This window comes from Peromyscus maniculatus, chromosome 18, assembly GCF_049852395.1.
Source record: "Peromyscus maniculatus bairdii isolate BWxNUB_F1_BW_parent chromosome 18, HU_Pman_BW_mat_3.1, whole genome shotgun sequence".
NCBI classification, from domain to species: Eukaryota; Metazoa; Chordata; class Mammalia; order Rodentia; family Cricetidae; genus Peromyscus; species Peromyscus maniculatus.
The window spans coordinates 11,228,392-11,244,312 of NC_134869.1; the positions used below are offsets into that span (position 1 = coordinate 11,228,392).

The 15,921-nt window shown below is 44.0% G+C and overlaps 1 long non-coding RNA gene across 1 annotated transcript; it reads left to right on the forward strand.

Annotated features, from left to right (window-relative positions):
• The first annotated feature begins 959 nt into the window (after positions 1 to 959).
• LOC107401551 (uncharacterized) lies at positions 960 to 2,878 on the forward strand. The gene is made up of 2 exons (XR_001578409.3): positions 960 to 1,092; positions 2,643 to 2,878. It is a non-coding gene; the product is annotated as an uncharacterized LOC107401551 (long non-coding RNA).
• The last annotated feature ends 13,043 nt before the right edge of the window (positions 2,879 to 15,921 follow it).

Here is a 15,921-nt window from a genome sequence, read left to right on the forward strand (position 1 = left end):
ACCACCCGGCTCTATCCTGTTCTTAAGAGAAAAAAAAAAAAAATTATTTTATCATACTGGCCCAGGTGGGCATCAAACTAACTATTTTCCTGCTTCAGTGTGTACTTAAATCTACCGGCACCCATCACCATGCTTGATTTAAATTATTTGTTAAATGAAGCCTTACCAAGTTACTCAGATTGGGCTGGTAATCAAGGTCGAACAGCCTCCTAAATAGTTTGCTTTACAGACCTGGACTACCAGACCCCGTTAAATTTACTGTTGAATTGTAAACACAAAATTCAGCATTATGAGTACTGTTTACATTGGAAGGCAACAAACATTTTTCATCTAAAATCCTAAAAGATTGTCCCAGGTGGTAGTTAAATGGTGAAGTGTGTAAGGGGGGCCTGAGTTTGGTCTCCAGCACCAAAACAAACAATTTTTTAAAAAGCTGAAACTAGACTCATTGAACAGCAAACCTGATCCCCCCCTTTTTTCCTGACCCTGGTACCCAGGTTCTGCCTTCTCTTTCCATATAAAAAAATCATAAACCACTTGTTTTTGTGACTTTTATTTCACTGCAAATAAAACCTTCAAGGTTTACTGGAAAGGATTCTTTCTATTTTGATGTTGAATAATATGTCATTGAATTATGTACCATATACTCTTTGTGGGGAAAGGGATTTGTTTGGGAGAACAGGATCTCACCATATATGTGTGTGTGTGTGTGTGTGTGTGTGTGTGTGTGTGTATGTATGTGTGTGTATATATATGTGTGTGTGTGTGTGTGTGTGTGTATATATGTGTGTGTGTATATATATATATATATATATATATATATATATATATATATATATATATATATATATATCCCAGGCTATAATGTTGAACACCAGGTTATCCTCAAACAATCCCAAAGTGTTGAGATTACAGACAGACAGGCTTTGTACCAGGGCTAGTTCAACAGCACATTTTTTTTTAATCTTAGATATTTGAGTTCCTTCCACCTTATGCCTGCTGTGAACAAGGAGCTGCAGTGAATATGTAAAAGTTACTTCAATCATAGTAGCACACTCCTTTAATTCCAGCACTCAGAAGGCTGAGAGGCAGGTGAGTCTTTGTGAGTTCAAGGTCAGCCTGGTCCACATAGCAAAATCTAAACCAACTGGAGCGGCAGAGTAAATCTGTGTCTCAAGAAACTGTGTGTTGGGCACGGGGGTTGGGCACATGGCATGGCATGGGTGTAGAAGCCAGGACAACTTGAGGGGATCAGTTCTTTCCTTCCACTTTGTTGATCCTACAAATCAAAAAACTATAGACACCTTTACCTGGTGAGCTATCAACCAGCCCAAATAACATAATTAAAATATGATCAAAGGGCTTGAATACACCTGGCAGTGGTGGCTCACACCTTTAATCTCAGCACTCAGGAGGCAGAGTCAGGTGGATCTCTGTGAGTTCGATGCCAGCCTGGTCTACAGAGTGAGAACCAGGACAGGCACCAAAACTACACAGAGAAACCCTGTCTGGGGGGGGGAAAAAAAAAGGCTTGAATATATATTTCTTCTTTTCTTTTCAAAAGTGGGAAATTTTCCGTTGTTCATTTCTTGCATCCGAAATACTCTTCAATGACATTTTTAGCCTGAAATTATTTGTCATAGTCCTTCCTCACGACAAAACTGCAACCAATCACTTGAACGTTTGTCTTGGGCCACATCTGGGCTCACACACACTATACGCAGACACATACAAGTGGCTGAGGGACTAGAGAATATGTTACGATCCCTGAAAGTAGTACGCATGGGCTAGGGACCCAAGTGGGCTATGATGGCCGCTGCCTGGCCTGTGCTGCGGTTAAAGAGACATACAAAAGAGGCTGCACAGTCTGCCAGGAACTATACCAGGAAAGACGTGGACACTTCCTCCACACCGGAGTGGAGGGGGGAGGGGGTGAAAAGGGGGAGAAGGAGCCATGACATCAGTCCCCTTGATCACAGGCTTTTGCCACCATCAACTCCATTGTTTTAGTTCGTTTGTAAAGACAGAGTCTCAAGTAACCCAGACTGGCCTCAAACTCGCCATGTAGCCAAAGATGACCTGATACTCCTGTCTCTACTCACCACACCTGGTTTATGTAGTTCTAGGATTCAAACCCAGGGCCTTGTGCCTGTGTACTACACAAGCACCCTGCCAACCGAGCTACATCCCCAACCACTGTATTGTTTTTTAAAAAGTCAAAACAATTTTGGTTATGTCCATACCTTTTCACTTTTTCTCCTGAGTAAAGTTTCTAGGATCCTGTCCTAGGACAATAATGCATTTAACACTGGCTTTTCAGCCTCTGCTCAAAAGTACTTATAAAATACATTGAGAATTAGGACACTAGCCCTGCATTCTGGTAGAAACATTTGCTACAATGCAGACACACTGTCGAGGATAGAGCCTACCTCTAGGTGGAGACATGCCCGCGTCTCCACTGGGGTAGGTGAGGACTTGTCTAGCGGACCACCACCAGGAAGATGGGTTCATCTTAAGATATTTTGCTTTTCCTGTCCAGAATTCCCACCCCTAACATGTCTCCACTAGCTGAACTGCCTAGCGGTGCCCCCAAGCCAGCCTGCCTTTCTGAGGCCTATTTCTTCTATTTTTTTTTTTTTCAGATGCTGACCAGAGGATGTTTGTAGACGCCATAACTAATGCTTTGGGAGTCCTTATCTTTTGCAAAGCTCCCCTCCAGGGCATGTGGCTCCATGCCACTGTGTGACTGACCTCCGCAAGGCCTTACCTCAGGCAACATGGGGTTTGTTCCTTCTCTTCTCCATTCTCCTTCTCCTTTCAAGCTTGGGGGTTCACCTGGAGTTTTCCTTTTAAACCTAATAAACTGCCCCCCAGCTTCTTTTGGTGTCCATTCTTAAATGATTTCACTAACAAAACTAAGAACCCCGAGGAAGGTCCCCGATTTCTCAGGTATTCTGTAACAGCTCTGCTGGGATTCCCAAGGTTTCAGGAACGTTCCTTTCCTGTCCTTCAGTTCTTCAATTGGCAGAAAAGACCGTTTCCAGTGACTCTGGACTGATCAAGACAACACAGCAGACGTGAGCTGGGGCGGGGCACATACAAGAGTTGAGCTGTGGGAGAGGACCTGCTGGAGGAGAGGACCGGCTGGAGGAGAGGACCAGCTGACGCGCTTGTTTTCCCGGATGGCAAACTGTGTACAGCGTGTACTGTTTCCTTTCCTCGTCCTACAGCTGCAATCTCTTTTGATCTATTTCCTGTTGAGAATGTTTTGCAAGTTTACACATGAGGATGACAACCGGGTATAGGCCCTCCCAGTTACAGGACCTATCCAGGACAGAGAGGTCTCCATTATCATAAAATAAATACCTTCACGTGGTCATAATATCCGCTACTCCCTTTGAAATGGCCCAAACAGAACACTACACAGTGGGTATGAACTTCAGATTTATTTAGCCAAGAACGTGGAGGGGATGAGGCCAGAGACAGCTGCTGAGACCTGCTGTGGGCAGTTACATACATCTTTGTACCTCTTTGCTTGCAGGAATTCAGCAGAGTGCAGAGCACCTGCTAAGTCCCTATTCTTCCGTTCTTCTTGTTGTTTTGCTATAATTTCTTTATAGATAAATTGTAAAAGCAATGCTTGTATACCCATTATGCAGATTCCAAAGGGGTGCATTTTGCCTCTTTTTTCTTTTTTGATGGGAGTGCACTAGGGATTCAACCCAGGAATTTTTTTTTTTTTTTGAGACAGTTTCTCATTGTGTTACCCTGGATAGCCTTGAACTCACTATGTAGTGTTGAAGTATATTTTATATCACACTGAGAACCCCAAGATTGTATTATTTACTAGAAACCCCTGTTTCTAGTTGTGATGTGGCTCAGCTCTAGTACACACCTTTAATCCAAGAGCTTTCTGCTTGAATATTGTAAACAGGATTAAATAAAGTCAACCCATAGGTCAAGAGGCAGAGCAAGCAACCAGTTTACAGGGAAAAAAAAAAACACATAGAGAATAAGAGAGAGTCAGGAGGACACATAGACTCACAGGAAGTAGAAGGGAGGGACATTCAGTTTGAAGCGTTTTTGTTAGAGATGGCGTAAGAGAAAGGCCTTTTTTTCTGGGACATCAGCAGAGGAGGGTCATCTGGGTGCCCACTCTGCCTTTGAGCTAGCAGATATTCACTCCAGCGTCTGGTTCCCAAGTCTTTTTGGTAAAATCGAACAATTGAGATTTAGTTAAACCACAGTGTAGACCAAGCTGGCCTTGAATTCACAGATATATACTAGCCTCTGCCTCCTGAATATTGGGTTTAAAGGCCTGCTCCACCACACTTGGATTTTTTTTAAAGATTTTATCTTTATGTGTATTAATGTTTTGCCTGTATGTAAGTGCACTCCATGTGTGCATGATGTCCTGGAGGCCAAAAGAGGGAGCCATATCTCCTGGAACTGGAGTTACTTACAGTTGTGAGTTGTCATGTGGATACTGGGAATTGAACCTGTGTTCTCTGCAAGAGTAGCTAGTGCTCTTACCTGGTTAGTTATCTTTTCAGTCCCATCTCTTTCTCTTCTTTCTTTGTTTTTGTTTGTTTGTTTTGTTTTGTTGTTTGTTTTTCTGGAAACAGGGATTCCCTCTGTAGCTCTGGCTGTCCTAGAACTTACTCTGTAGACCAGGCTGGTCTTGAACACAGAGATCCCTCTGCCTCCCAAGTGTGTGCCACCACTGTCCAGCTTCTTTATTGCTTTTTAAAATAAAACTTTTAATTTAAAGATAGAGATTCCAGGCTAGCCTTAATTCACTCTGTAGCCTAGGCAAGCCTTGTAATCCTCATGGATCAATCCTCCCGAGTTTTTGGGATATGGGCCTGTGTCACCAGGTCTGGCTTTTTTTTTTTTTTTTTTTTTCTGAGACAGGGTTTCTCTATATGGCCTTGGCTGTCCTGCTATACTGGAACTCAGTCTGTAGACCAGGCTGTCCTCAAACTCAGAGAGATCTGCCTGCCTCTGCCTCCTGAGTGCTGGGATTAAAGGTGTGTGCCACCACCACCCAGCTCTGGCTTCTTTATTAGGATTTTTGGTAAGATTTTATTTTTAATTACATGTATATGTGGGTGTACTATGTGGATGTGTGCACGTCACTGTAATGTCCCCAGAGGCAAGAAGAGAGTGTTGAGTCCCCTAGAGCTGGAGTTACAGGTGGTTGTGGGTGTTACACCATGTGGGTGCCAGGAAATGAACTCAGGTCCTCTGGAAAAACAGTATGCCTTGTGTCCTTAACTGCTGAGCCCCCTCTTCAGTCCCCATATTTGACATAGTTTTGAAGATAAGCCAGAGGAGCTGGGCCTGGTGACACAGGTTTGCAATGCCAGCTACCAAGAAGCAAGGTGATTACAGAACGCCTGTGTCCTAGCAAAAACTCAACCAAAGGCAGCTCAAAGCATGTAGTATGCAGTTAAATTCTTTTTTAAAAAACTAAAAATCTTCATTTATATTGTATGAATGTTTTGTCTGCGAGTATGTCTGTTTGTCATGTGCCTGGTCCCTCAGAACAAGGTATCAGATTCCCTGGAACTGGAGTTAAGCAGCCATGAGCCACTGTGTGAGTACTGGGAGTTGAACCTGTGTCCTCTGAGAGAGCAGCCAGTGCTCTTAACCACTAAGCTGTCTCTCCAGCCTGCTATGATTAAACTCTAAATTAAATAAATAACATCCAGCACAGTGGTGTAAACCTATAATCCAGAACACTTGAGGACTGAAGCTGAAGGATTTCAAGTTTGAGGCTAGCTGGAGCTACCTAGATCTTTTTTTTTTTTTTTTAATTAATGAATTATTCCACTAGGAGTAGAACCAGAATCCAAACCAAAATGTAAGTAAAAGCACCATCGACAGAAGAACTTCCAGATGAGTTCATTCATTCGTTTCAAGTGGGTAATTGTGGAAAATTCACTTAGGGTTGGCAACGTCAAGCAAATATGAGGTAGTAACGTAGCTGACGGACTCTGAGAGGTGGACAGGTGGAAAGCTTCATGAGTTGGTGGTTTTCGTGCTATTTAAGTATTATTCAATGGCTGCTGTGGAAACAAAGAGGCTCGATCTGTCTGGTGAGTGTAGATCAGGGCAGGTTTCTGGGAGAATGGAGTCTTCCTAGTTAAAAAGAACAAGAAGCTTAAAGCCTGGAGGCAAGAACTCAGTGGTCAAGGTTGATAGAAACCTAATGAGTGCATAGGGCAGCGCAGCTTCTAAAGACACTGGGGCCAGGGACATCTCAGACCATGATCCATGCATGTGCTCATGGGAGAAAAGCCCAGTTAAGGGTCCATCACCAAGAGACTCTGTCAAACAGAAACACCGCTGGTCATTCCGGATGTCCCGCCCCCATCGCCGTAGTTCTTTTTGCTTTTCCCTTGGTGCGTGCGCATGCATTTGTGTCTGTGTGTATGTGCAAGCATGGGCACGTCACGACACGTGGTAGATGTCAGAAGACAACCTTGGTGTTGGGTCTCACCTTCCAGCTTGTTTGAGAAAAGGTCACGTGTTCACCACTGCGGATGGATGAAGGACTAGCTGCACTGGGGGCTTCTGGGAGTTCGCCTTTCTCATCTCTCAGCTTTGTGTGGGTTCTGGGGGAGTTGAACTCACGTTCTCAGGCTTGATAGCAACTGCTCTACCCCCAGGCCATCTCTCTAGCCCCTTTCCTTCCTTTCTCATCCCCATTCCAGAAATTTTCCCCTTGACTATTGATCCTTCCCATTTCAATCTATTATTATATCTCCTTACATCATGTCCTGTATTGACTCAATGTACACCTCCAAACTTTGGAAGATGCTTCTGCTCTGTAAACTATGGCTCCTCAAATGTCCCCTGGCTCCATAGATGCAGGTGTTTTATCCTGTGTTAAACTCTTTGTCTTCTCTGATATCAAGGCATTGGTAAACTCTGAGTGTTTATCATTGTTTTTGGGGGGCACTGGGAAAGAAGCCCCCAAAAGCAAGTGTTCTGTTAGTGCTCTACACTCCAATTCTAAACTCAGGAGGTTATTATCTGTTTCATGGATGTGGAGTCTAAGAGTAAAGCCTCAACTTATCATTCGTGAAGTATGACTCAAAACAGGACCTCTGCTGCAAGACTACTACTGGACATGGCCGTCCCGTTGGCTCTCATGAACCCCCATATCCATCTCCATGACAGAGATCCATTCTTCCAGTTGATCCTTTTGTCTCCTTTCCCACATTTCCATGAGCAAATCCTGCCTTTTACCTCTGCTTCCAAACAGACATGTCCAGAGCCTAGCACCTTCTTACTGTTTCCAGTTTGACGCCCAGTGCTGGGCCGCCATACCTCTCACCCGGATTTATGAGGAACTGTCTTGGGGGTGGTCTGTCCTTGATCTCCCCACAATCCCACTGAAACCAAACTTAGAGTGGGCTGCTACTCAGATCCTTTCAGGGGCTCTTTCTCTTCATTCTAGACACAGGATTGTGCCCGTTTCTATTTCTACTCCCACCCCTCCCCCATGCCATATGGATGCCAGGCAGTCATTGTACCCTCTCAGGTACATCCCAACCTATTGATGTCTCCTGAATACAACACATTCATTTCTGTCTCAGGACATCTTTGTTTTCTGGATTTCCCCCTACATATCATAACTGCTTTCCTATTTCTTTCTGCTCAAGCTATGAAATTTTCTCTAATTTTGTTATAATTGAGGAGGATGTTTACTCCAAATGAAACAAAGCCCCTCCTTCTATGGCCTCCCCATCCCCACTCTGAAAGTCTTCTTTTGGGGGTAGGAAGGTGACAAGGTCTCACTCTGTAGTCCTGGAACTCACTCTATAGACCAGGCTGGTCTTGAACTTACAGAGATCTACTTGCCTCTGCCTCCTGAGTGCTGGGATTAAGGATGTCTGCCACCACACCTGGCCCAAAACTTTTAACTCTGCTTCCTTAGTAATTCTCACCATATGGCTAGATATACTTAAATTTTTGTTTTGTTTTTTTCAAGACAGGGTTTCTCTGTGTAGCTTTGACCTTTCCTGGATCTCGCACTGTAGACCAGGCTGGCCTCGAACTCACAAAGATCCACCTACCTCTGCCTCCCAAGTGCTGGGATTAAAGGCGTGTGTACTACCACTGCCCGGCAAAATTTTTGTTATATATATTGTGTGTGGATGTGCCACAGAACATATGTGGAGGTTAGAGGATGACTTGTAGGATGTTTGTTCTCTCTTTCTACCAAGTGTGTCCTGGGGACTAAACTCAGGTTGTTGGGCTGGGTGACAAGTACCTTTACTGGCCATCCCACAGGTAAATATTTTGTAATGTTTGAACACGAATCCTGTGAGATAGACACTCATTTATTTTTCCATGAGTGAAACCAGAGCTGTAGTCCCACAGCAGAGGATGGAGATTCACATTTAATTAAGTATTTAATAAGTATTTGTAGATGGATGAATGATGACGTGTTTGGCACACAGGAGTCTTGTAATACCTACTTGTGTGAATACTGTTAGGTCCCAAACACTGGACAAATGGCTGAGATGCCCATTAGCATATCAAAAGCAGATGCTAGCCACCAAGTTCTCCCAGAATCCCTTAGTCCCTACCTGTTACAGGGTATGGCTGGCATACCCGCCCCTGCCCTAAACTGCCTTTCCCCCAGCTGCCCTTCACTATATAATCCAGCCATTTTGGCTACTTGGCCCTATTGTCTACCTTTTACCCTTTTGGCTCAGACCACCCGTGAGGTCAGCAGCTCCTTTCCCCTGTCCTCGAAAGGCCTAGCTCAGTCTAGCCATGTCCACTCTGGACTCTCCCAGATGTCCCTGCCTCTGACTATGCTGTCCCACATATCTATAATAAACTTCTCCTCCACCACACCTAGGAGCAGCCATGTCCTTCCTTTTATATTTCTTCTTCTCCTCCTCCTCCTTCCTCTTTTTCTCATTCTTCTGGTGCTGAAACCTAGGGGAATGTCATACATGAGTTCCTTCCAAGGAGCTCAGCCATTCTGAACCAAGCTGCGGATCTGACTCTCCTAGGGTATATATGAATCATTTGTTTCTGCTGGCTTCTGCCACCCATAAGATTGGATTCCAAATTCTAGAGTGTGGCGCGCTCCTCTCGACCCGCAAGGAAGAACGACCGCCACACAAAGATTCTTCCCGATCACACTTTATTGGAGAGCCTTTGGTTAAGGGAGTGCTGGAAGCGAGGGGAGGGGGCAGTGAAAGCGGCTGCTTTTTATAGGGAAAGAGGCGCGAATCGCTGGCTGAACTTAGCCTGCGGCCACCAGGCAAGACAGGATTGGTGAGGGGCCAATATAACTTGTGCATATGCAAAGCAGAGGCGTGTATTTCGTCGAAAGCATTGTCTTAGGAGTAATAAATCTTCAGAATGCAGAGAAGTCAGCGCCATCTTATAATGGCGATTGTCCCGGCTCCCTGCACTAGAGCCTGATTCTTCAGCTACTGCTTCCTTCTGCTGTGGGATGTCTTTCTGTGTACTGTAAATATGTGTTGCTCTCATTGGTTGATAAATAAAGCTGTTTGGCCAATGGCAAGGCAGAATAAGTTTAGGCGGTACATTCAAACTGAAGACAGAGATGAAGAAGGGTGGAGTTAGGGCAGATGCTTCCAGCCACCTAAAAAGCAAGATGTGAAAGAACTGGTAAGTCATGGGCCATGTGGTGACACATAGATTAATAGAAATAGGTTAATTTAAATGTAAGAGCTAGCTAGTAATAAGCCTGATCCATCGGCCCAGCATTTATAATTAATATAAGCCTCTGAGTGATTATTTAAAAGTGGCTGTGGGACTGGGTGGGACAGAGGAAAGCCTCTGATTACATCCTTCCACCTGTTTTCTAACCATTTGCCTCTAGTCTACTCATAAGTGTCTCTCTGGACTCTGGCCTGCTATGCCCTCCACATGGGCACCTCTACACTCTGTACACGTTTCTCCTCTGGTTTGCTGCACCCACGTGAACATCTTCCTTTTCTCCTGCTCTTTCCCTCTCCTCTTCTGGATAAGTGTCACCCCTACCTGCCTTTGTTTACTGTTACTACGAAAGCCACACCAGTGTGCCAGGAAGCTCCTCATGCCCGCACTGGGCTCCAATAACAAGGACAAGGCCTTTCCTCTATGATTTGGAACATTCTTCAATCTGATGAGATCCCCACTCTGCTTGGGGATGCCCCATGGAAGTTCTTGTCTCAACGACACTTTATCCACTTCATCTCTTCCCCAGGAGCTGCAGTCCAGCTTTCAGAAGCCTGAGACCCTTTTCCTTCCTCCCTCCTATCTACCTGATCTTTCTCTCTTGTGAGCCTTCCTGGGTCTATACATTGTGAGTTCCTTATCTCTTCCTTCTAGAAACTGCAGCCTTGAAGCTATTGTTCTCGGCTCCCTCCTAAAGTTTCCTCCAACCCCTGGGAGCTGCCTACTCTGTCTGTTCCTTAATCCCTCCTGGCACCCACCCAACTGCCCCCACTCTCCCCACCGCCCCAGCTTCTGCTCTCAGCTCCCTCTTGGAGCTTATAGAAATTCCCTCCACTTACTTCCTCCACGCAGGTTTTATTACTACAGCTTGGCCTCTGAATAGGTCAATGGCCAAAAACTGGCACACTTGATTTCTGAATTCTCACAAAGCGTAACACCTGCCACTGCACAGACAAATGATCTCAAATCTATTATATCTAAACTTGCTCTGCCCTATGTTTCCAAAAGTCTCTTATCTCTAAGGTTCTGCTTCCTCCTCTGTTGGTTTGTTTGAGACAGGGTTTCTCTGGCTGTCCTATTACCCACTTTGTAGACCAGGTTAGCCTCACAGAGATCCGCCTGCCTCTACCTCCTGAGTGCTGGAATTAAAGGCGGGCACAACCACAGCCCAACATCAAAAGATCTCTTAAGACTATGCTGTAAATTCTATCTTAGGATTTGTAAGTTCTTTGGGGTATGATTTAAAAATCTATAAAATCTGTCACAAAATTTGGATTTAAACTTATAACAAAAGGCTTATAATTAAAAATCTGGCCGGGCGGTGGTGGCGGCGGCGGCGCACGCCAGTAATCCCAGCACTCGGGAGGCAGAGGCAGGTGGATCTCTGTGAGTTCGAGGCCAGCCTGGTCTATAGAGCTAGTCTAGGACAAGCTCTAATGCTACAGAGAAACCCTGTCTCGAAAAACCAATAAATAAATAAATATCTATACATGATTATCTATGTGATTCATCTCTTGTCTAGAATATCCTGTGTATGTAACTTAGATTCTACTCTTGTTTAGGAAAATGCATGTTTTTAAATAGCAACCATGTGGTTCTCCTGCATCTTGGCTGATGACCTCATCAATATGGAAGCAACCATGTGACTGTCAGCCATCTTTACTGAGGTTAAAGAGTGAGGGGGTCCCTGCAGGTGTCAGACAGGGAAGTGAACTGCTCCAAGAGATAAGAATGAAAACCCTGTGCAGATTGACTTCATCAACTTGGATCAGATTTCAGGGAGCCTAACACCAGGCAGTTTATTGTAGTCATATTTAAACACAATATAATTTGGAAAAGGGTCTCCAGGCAACAAAATTTCCATAATTCCAATTCCAGGTGCACAATAAAGCTTAAGATGTGACTACACAGAAACACATGACCATGAGGGTGGGTTCCATAGTTAAAAGACCTAGAATCTAGTGTGGTCTCTAGATAGAGAGGTCATCATGCCACAAAGAGTGTGTGACATCTCCCCTAAGGATGGATAATGGTCTAGGGAGGGAAGAGTCATGGGGAATAATCATTCTCGGGATTAGGGTGGGGGCTGTCCCTTCAGATGGTAAAAAGGTCACAAGGTCGTTAACAACCTCGACTCTCAGCTTTCTGGATGGAATGCAGGCATTTGATTTTTATCTCCTCCATTGAGGAGACACTTCTGCATGATTAACGTTCTTGGTTCTCTTAGTGCTTCTCTATGAGTACAAGGCCTTTCTGCCCTCTACAAAAAAGTGCATGCCATGTGACGTCACCATCTTAAGATGGTAACATGGTATAAAGTAACAATTACAAAACTTCTTAGTCTTACTGAGCCCTGCTTATCATTGTCTCTCCCTTCAGACTAAGGAAAGAACAGGTCTCTAAAATATTTTGGACCAGTATGGATTTTCGTATGATGATAAAATTTTAAAGCTATAAAAGATCTACTCAGAATAACAAAAATTGGCTTAGAGATTTACACCTAACTACTTATGTCTTTGCTAACTGTTCAACAACAGACTTCTGCAATAGTTATATAAGTAACAGCATGTTTGATAAATAAGGTATATTTGATAAATAAGATTTATACATTCCTAGGATCTACTCAGGTTCACAGTAATGTTTGCCTAGCTTCTTTGTCTTTGTTCACTTTGTTAAGTTTTACCTATTTGGATAAACTAAGTCATGTAGGAAACTATGATATTCTATAATGGTACACTGTAGAAGGACCAGGAAAGTCCCCAGTCTCTCTATGGGCTGTATTTATGGTTTAAATCTTCAACTCAAAATTTTAAGGCTCAAACTTACAGAGATAAATCTGTAAATCTGTAATCTTATGAAAGCTACAAACTTATAAACTATTATGTAATTCATTTAGTAGCAAGCTTTATTTAGTTTCCTGTATGTGCTTTCAAGGTTAAGCCTAAACTCAGGTATACTTAATAGATAGTGGTCCTCAAACTCTTCAGAGAGCTGCAGAATATGGTTTAGAATATTAAATAAAAAGCTTGCCATTATAGAGACACTTTCAGGGTGATTGTCCTACTCAGCCTGGTCAAAGGTCAGTCCCCCACATTCCTCCTCTACAGGAAAATCTCTCAGACCTGGGTCTGACCGTGGAAGGCCTGCTGCTGTGTGGTGGCTGAAGATTAAACGCTGTCCCATATGAGGGCTGGAGACCCAACACTCCACTGCCTAGCCATGGAGACAGCAGGAGCCTAGAGCAACCTACATAATGGGGAAGTTTCTGTCAATTTTTAACTGATACATTTTAATCATACCTCCTGCTATAATTTATTCTCCTCAGATCTCTGATGATATTGACTGACTGTACTAGAAGTAGCAAGCAACCAGCTCCTCCCTCAAGCCTCACTCTCCTAGAGTTGTTACCAAGTCTCCAGCAGAGAAGGACAGTTTGCCTTGCTAACAGACAGACTCATGAAAAGAAATAAACTCACAAAACAGGTTTCAAAGCAACTTTTTACTCTTCCTTTATTTAAAGGAACTTGCTTTGCAATGAGCACTCTCCGTAACCAGCTGCCTGTGTCTCATGGTAAAGGGTTGGATGGGAAAAAAGCTTAAAGTTTATACTTTAAGTTGTAAGAAAGTGATTTAGCCTGCAGTGGTAGTGCACGCCTTTAATCCCAGCACTCAGAGGCAGTGGCAGGTGGACCTCTGAATTCCAGGTAAGAAATGTAAAAAATAAAAACACGTTTCAGATTTTCTTCCCTCTCTATGCTATTGTTATATTAAAACTTAAATGTTTTAGAGTTTTAACATTAATCAATGAAGCTCTGATGAGTTGTTGATCTAACTCTGGTAAGCACTGGCTACTATTATCACAGTCACAAGCCCAAGATTTTAAATTTCCTTTGGTTGTCTTAGAAATATAGATTTAAAAGTGCTTCTCGTTGTGCTAAAAACATCTCTGTCTAATCTATATATCCAGTCATCTGGAACGAGTGTTAATACTTTTTTTTCTTTTCTTTTCTTTTCTTCTTCTTCTTCTTTTTTTTTTTTTTTTTTTGGTTTTTCGAGACAGGGTTTCTCTGTGTAGCTTTGCACCTTTCCTGGAACTCACTCTGTAGATCAGGCTGGCCTCGAACTCACAGAGATCCGCCTGGCTCTGCCTCCCGAGTGCTGGGATTAAAGGCGTGTGCTACCACCGCCCGGCTAGTGTTAATACTTTTTAACCCAGAATCATTTTGGGGTCCCTGAGTTTCTCCTATAACTCAAAGGCATGATGAGTCTACTGCCTTTTCTACATGTGGATTTTAGTAACAATTACATACAATGGTAATGTTAACATATCTAAAACTTTTATCTCTTTTTAAACTTCAAAAAGGTTCTTGTGTTAATCCACCAATGAAGAATAAGCTCACTACCACAGTTTAAAGCCAAATTTGAAGCAAGCTTTAATTAAATACTGGCCAGGTAGATAAGCCCTGGGCAAGTCCATACCCCGGTTCCCAGGAAATGGCCCAGAATCAAGTAGGGCAAGGGCTTAAGAAGGAAAATCAGTAATTCATTGCACTTTCCATTAGGTCCAATCAGAGGCAAGTGTACATCCTGACGTATTTCTTGCCTATGTGCTTCTCACCACATGTGATCAAGCTCATCCGGTGCAGATGGGTCAAACAAACTTGTTTAGGGGAGTGAAAACATGTGGCTTGTTATCTCCCATAAACAATAGCCACCAGCATTTCAGGAACTATCTGTCCTTGGGCAAGGGGCTTGCAAATCAGAGACATTTGGAATTAGAAGTGCATGCTACAGATGTCCAGCTTTCTTTTAAAAGTGCTTCTCATTGTGCTAAAAACATCTCTGTCTAATCTATATATCCAGCCATCTGGATATAATATCCAGTCACTGGAATTAGAAGTGCATGCTACAGATGCCCAGCTTTCTTTTTAAAAAGGGGAAAAAAACTGCGGCGGCGGCGGCGGCGGCGGCGGCGGCGGCGGCGGCGGCGGCGGCGGCGGCGGCGGCGGCGCACGCCTTTAATCCCAGCACTCGGGAAGCAGAGCCAGGCGAATCTCTGTGAGTTCGAGGCCAGCCTGGGCTACCAAGTGAGCTCCAGGAAAGGCGCAAAAAAGCTACGCAGAGAAACCCTGTCTTGAAAAACAAAAAAAAAAAAAGGGGGGGGGGACAACAAAGATTTCCTTCATGTGATTCTATGTGTCTGAACGTTTTGTGAGCACGTATGCATGTGTACCATTGTGTGCACGGTGCTCGAGGAGGCCGCAACAGGGCATGAGATCCCCTGGAACTGGAGTTACAGTCGTGAGCTGCCATGTGGATGCTGGGAATCAAATCAGGACCTCTCCAAGAGGACCAAGTGCTCTAACGACTGGGCCACCCCTCCAGCTCCATGCCCAGCTTTTTACTTGGGTTCTGGGTATCCTGGCTCAGGTCCTGACATTTGTGAGGGAATCAATGGGCCAACTGAGCTAGTCTCTTGGCCCAGGCCACCCCTCTTCTTGGTCAGAGTTTCCTCTCCTCTCTCCCTTCTCTGCACATGGACCAGCTCATTTTGGTCATGTTCACTCTGGACTCTCCTACATGTCCCTGCCTCTGGCTGTGCTCATCATATCTAGGAGCAGTCATGTCTTTCCTTTTTCATTTCTTCCTCTTTCTTTTTTTTTTTTAATTTTCATTCAAATACCCAGGAATAGTAGTGATAATGGGGGCAGAAAGTTTGGGTCCTTTGCTGCATGGGCTGTGTGACATTTGAGTGAGAGCACTCCCTAATGCTTTTGCTTTGGGGGTATTGTATACAGTTTGTGGGATCACTCTCAAGTAGTTCACACTGGTTCTTTGTGTGTGTGTGCACATGTGTGCATTCGGAGGTCAGAGTACAGCCTCGGGTGACATATCTTGGGAACCTTCCACTTTTTGTATGAGTCAGAGTCTTACATTTGCTTGGGACTTTGCCAAGTGGGCTAAGCCACCTGCCTATTGAGCTTTCAGTAATCTACCTATCTCTACCTCCCATCTCACCCTCACTGGAATCAGAAGTGCATGCTACAGATGCCCAGCTTTCTTTTAAAAAAGGGGAAAAAAACAACAACAAAGATTTCCTTCATGTGATTCTATGTGTCTGAACGTTTTGTGAGCACGTATGCATGTGTACCATTGTGTGCACGGTGCTCGAGGAGGCCGCAACAGGGCATGAGATCCCCTGGA